Here is a 5,000-nt window from a genome sequence, read left to right as displayed (position 1 = left end):
TTTGAGGCTTTGGGGCCGGGTAGCACAGTCGGATTGACCCGGCGGTTCTGCCGAATGCCTGGCCTTCGAGGGGGGCCTGCCCTCTGAGTTCAGGCCGAATTTGGTGATTTTCCTAAGTCGGGAAGTGGTCCAAACGGGGATGGGAGTGAACCTGACAGCTCATACCGACTTTGGGGCTTCCAAGCCGGGTAGCTCAACCGGATTTGATCCGGCGGTTCTAGCGACTGCCACGGCTTCGAGGGGGGACTGTTGTCTAAGTTCAGGCCGAATTTGGTGAATTTCCCGAGTCGGGAAGTGGTCCAAACGGGGATGGGAGTGAACCTGACAGCTCTTACCGACATTGAGGCTTCGGGGCCGGGTAGCTCAGTCGGATTTGACCCGGCGATTCTGCCGACTTCCACGCCTTCGAGCGGGGACTCTCCTCTAAGTTCAGGCCGAATTTGGTGAATTTCCTAAGTCGGGAAGTGGTCCAAACGGGGATGGGAGTGAACCTGACAGCTCTTACCGACTTTGGGGCTTCCAAGCCGGGTAGCTCAACCGGATTTGATCCGGCGGTTCTAGCGACTGTCACGCCTTCGAGGGGGGACTGTTGTATAAGTTCAGGCCGAATTTGGTGAATTTCCCGAGTCGGGAAGTGGTCCAAACGGGGATGGGAGTGAACCTGACAGCTCTTACCGACTTTGGGGCTTCCAAGCCGGGTAGCTCAACCGGATTTGATCCGGCGGTTCTGCCGACTGTCACGCCTTCGAGGGGGGGACTGTTGTATAAGTTCAGGCCGAATTTGGTGAATTTCCCGAGTCGGGAAGTGGTCCAAACGGGGATGGGAGAGAACCTGACAGCTCTTACCGACTTTGAGGCTTCGGGGCCGGGTAGCTCAGCCGGATTTGATCCGGCGGTTCTGCCGACTGTCACGCCTTCGAGGGGGGACTGTCCTCTGAGTTCAGGCCGAATTTGGTGAATTTCCCGAGTCGGGAAGTGGTCCAAACGGGGATGGGAGTGAACCTGACAGCTCATACCGACTTTGAGGCTTCCAAGCCGGGTAGCTCAGCCGGATTTGACCCGGCGATTCTGCCGACTTCCACGCCTTCGAGGGGGGACTGCCCTCTGAGTTCAGGCCGAATTTGGTGCATTTCCCGAGTCGGGAAGTGGTCTCTGTCACAACGGGGGCAAGTGTCTGAAGAGGTAAAGTGAGTAACCAGCACAGCTTAGGGAAGGGTTCCAAAGTTCTCAACAATGTGAATTCGGTTACCAGGAAAGCTTAGGAAAGTTGCCTGACTGTCCCAAACGAATGAACTGCAAAACTTAGGGAACATGCCCGAAGATGCTTAAAAGTGTGAAATCAGTAAGCAGGAAAGCATAGGAAAGTGCCTGAAAGTGCTAAATGAGTAACATGAAAAACGTAGAAAAATGCCCGAAAATGTTTAAAAGTGTGAACTCAGTAACCAGCAAAACTTAGTAAAACGTTGGAAAAGCAGAAATGAGTAACCAGAAAAACTTAGAAAAATGTTTGAAAATGAGAAATGAGTAACCAAGAAAACTTAGAAAAATGCCCAAAAAGAAGAAATCAGTAACCAGAAAAACTTAGAAAAATGTTTGAAAATGAGAAATGAGTAACCAAGAAAACTTAGAAAAATGCCCAAAAAGAAGAAATCAGTAACCAGAAAAACTTAGAAAAATGTTTGAAAATGAGAAATGAGTAACCAGAAAAACTTAGAAAAATGTTTGAAAATGAGAAATGAGTAACCAAGAAAACTTAGAAAAATGCCCAAAAAGAAGAAATCAGTAACCAGAAAAACTTAGAAAAATGTTTGAAAATGAGAAATGAGTAACCAAGAAAACTTAGAAAAATGCCCAAAAAGAAGAAATCAGTAACCAGAAAAACTTAGAAAAATGTTTGAAAATGAGAAATGAGTAACCAGAACAACTTAGAAAAATGTTTGAAAATGAGAAATGAGTAACCAAGAAAACTTAGAAAAATGCCCAAAAAGAAGAAATCAGTAACCAGAAAAACTTAGAAAAATGTTTGAAAATGAGAAATGAGTAACCAAGAAAACTTAGAAAAATGCCCAAAAAGAAGAAATCAGTAACCAGAAAAACTTAGAAAAATGTTTGAAAATGAGAAATGAGTAACCAGAAAAACTTAGAAAAATGTTTGAAAATGAGAAATGAGTAACCAAGAAAACTTAGAAAAATGCCAAAAAGAAGAAATCAGTAACCAGAAAAACTTAGAAAAATGTTTGAAAATGAGAAATGAGTAACCAAGAAAACTTAGAAAAATGCCCGAAAAGAAGAAATCAGTAACCAGAAAAACTTAGAAAAATTTTCGGCCAAGTGTGAAAAATATTCTAAGTGTCAGCGGAGGAAAATGCCGAAGCATCGGGAAAGATTCAAAAACTCATGCCGAACATGAGTTCCGAAGTGCCGGAGGAACTGGGCGAATTGAGCCCGGCGGTTGGCCAGATGTCGTTTTGAGTCTGCAGCCCGAAAACTTTAACTTTGTCTGCCGCGGAAGTCTGGACCGGGAAAAAATCCAAACGGTTTTGCCGGGTTCGAGTTCCAGAGCGAAGCAGTCGAATTTGAAATTCAGACCCATTCAGTGCCACTTGACATTGTGACACAGTGAGGTTGGCGGGGTACCCGGAGATTTCTGGGAACACGATTTTTAGAACAAAATGGCGGCGCGGGACCACTTTGAAAGGCATCCGAAAAACGGTTCCGCGGGCAGAGCACTTGAATGACAGGCCTGTGTGCATGCCCAAGAGCTCTCGGAAGTCTAATTTTTGACACTTTGTCAAATTTTCGACAGACTTACCCAACTCTTGCTGCCTGTTCTAAGAATCAGTCAGAGGCCTGTGCGGCGGTCTCTTGACACTTTGGAGGGCGGGCAAACCCCACGTTGACTCCGGCCGTCCCTCCAAAAGGCACTTGCTATTGGGGGAAAGGATTGCAAGTAGCCTGGTTCCCGTGGGAGCGGCCAGGAAGGGTGCAGGCTGGCCCTTGCCTGAGCATTCCCAAAACCCTCTTCCGCTGAGAGCAGACCTCGCACGCCGCACTACCGGCTCTGGGAGTGGTTGGCCGCTATTGTACATAGTCCGGTCCTTCCTCTGCCACCCGGCAAGTGCGATGGCTCTGCCGCCCTGCGGTGCTCGTCACCCAGGTTTGGGGAACACGATACTTAGAACATGTTGGCGGCTCGGGACCTGCAGGCGAAAGGGGCCCCGTGGTGCTGAGCACATCGACCTCGGGTCTCAGTGCAAGCCGGAGAGTTCGCGGAAGTCTTAAAAGATTTTGACATCTGCTCAAATCTTTGACAGGCTTGCCTGACTCTTTCCGTCCGTTCTAAGAATCAGTCGGAGGCCGGGGCGGGGACGGTCTCTTGACACACGGAGGGTTGGCTTCCCTCCTCAGGCGTTTGTGTCGAAAATGAAGGCGAGAGATGCAAGCGTCCTGGTTCCCCTGGGTGCTGCCAGCAAGGGTGCAGGCTGACCCTTGCCTGAGCACTCCCAAAAGCCTCTTAAGCTGAGAGCAGGCGCCGCACTACCGGCTCTGGGAGTCGTTGGCCGCTATTGTACATAGTCCGGTCCTTCCTCTGCCACCCGGCAAGTGCGATGGCTCTGCCTCCCTGCGGTGCTCGTCACCCAGGTTTGGGGAACACGATACTTAGAACATGTTGGCGGCTCGGGACCTGCAGGCGAAGGGGGCCCCGTGGTGCTGAGCACATCGACCTCGCGTCTCAGTGCAAGCCGGAGAGTTCGCGGAAGTCTTAACAGGCTTGCCTGACTCTTTCCGTCCGTTCTAAGAATCAGTCGGAGGCCGGGGCGGGGACGGTCTCTTGACACACGGAGGGTTGGCTTCCCTCCTCAGGCGTTTGTGTCGAAAATGAAGGCGAGAGATGCAAGCGTCCTGGTTCCCCCGGGTGCTGCCAGCAAGGGTGCAGGCTGACCCTTGCCTGAGCACTCCCAAAAGCCTCTTAGGCTGAGAGCAGGCGCCGCACTACCGGCTCTGGGAGTCGTTGGCCGCTATTGTACATAGTCCGGTCCTTCCTCTGCCACCCGGCAAGTGCGATGGCTCTGCCTCCCTGCGGTGCCCGTCACCCAGGTTTGGAGAACACGATACTTAGAACATGTTGGCGGCTCGGGACCTGCAGGCGAAAGGGGCCCCGTGGTGCTGAGCACATCGACCTCGCGTCTCAGTGCAAGCCGGAGAGTTCGCGGAAGTCTTAACAGGCTTGCCTGACTCTTTCCGTCCGTTCTAAGAATCAGTCGGAGGCCGGGGCGGGGACGGTCTCTTGACACACGGAGGGTTGGCTTCCCTCCTCAGGCGTTTGTGTCGAAAATGAAGGCGAGAGATGCAAGCGTCCTGGTTCCCCTGGGTGCTGCCAGCAAGGGTGCAGGCTGACCCTTGCCTGAGCACTCCCAGAAGCCTCTTAGGCTGAGAGCAGACGCCGCACTACCGGCTCTGGGAGTCGTTGGCCGCTATTGTACATAGTCCGGTCCTTCCTCTGCCACCCGGCAAGTGCGATGGCTCTGCCTCCCTGCGGTGCCCGTCACCCAGGTTTGGAGAACACGATACTAAGAACATGTTGGCGGCTCGGGACCTGCAGGCGAAAGGGGCCCCGTGGTGCTTAGCACATCGACCTCGCGTCTCAGTGCAAGCCGGAGAGTTCGCGGAAGTCTAAAGCTTTTGACATTCGCTCAAAGCTTTGACAGGCTTGCCCGACTCTTTCCGTCCGTTCTAAGAATCAGTCAGAGGCCGGTGGGGAGGTCTCTTGACGCAAGGGGAGGGGTGGCGTCCCTCCTCAGGCGCTTGTGTCGAAAATGAAGGCGAGAGATGCAAGCGTCCTGGTTCCCCTGGGTGCTGCCAGCAAGGGTGCAGGCTGACCCTTGCCTGAGCACTCCCAGAAGCCTCTTAGGCTGAGAGCAGACGCCGCACTACCGGCTCTGGGAGTCGTTGGCCGCTATTGTACATAGTCCGGTCCTTCCTCTGCCACCCGGCAAGTG

The sequence above is a fragment of the Hemiscyllium ocellatum genome, assembly GCF_020745735.1.
Source record: "Hemiscyllium ocellatum isolate sHemOce1 chromosome 15 unlocalized genomic scaffold, sHemOce1.pat.X.cur. SUPER_15_unloc_2, whole genome shotgun sequence".
In the NCBI taxonomy this organism is placed as follows: Eukaryota; Metazoa; Chordata; class Chondrichthyes; order Orectolobiformes; family Hemiscylliidae; genus Hemiscyllium; species Hemiscyllium ocellatum.
This window is presented reverse-complemented; position numbering follows the sequence as displayed.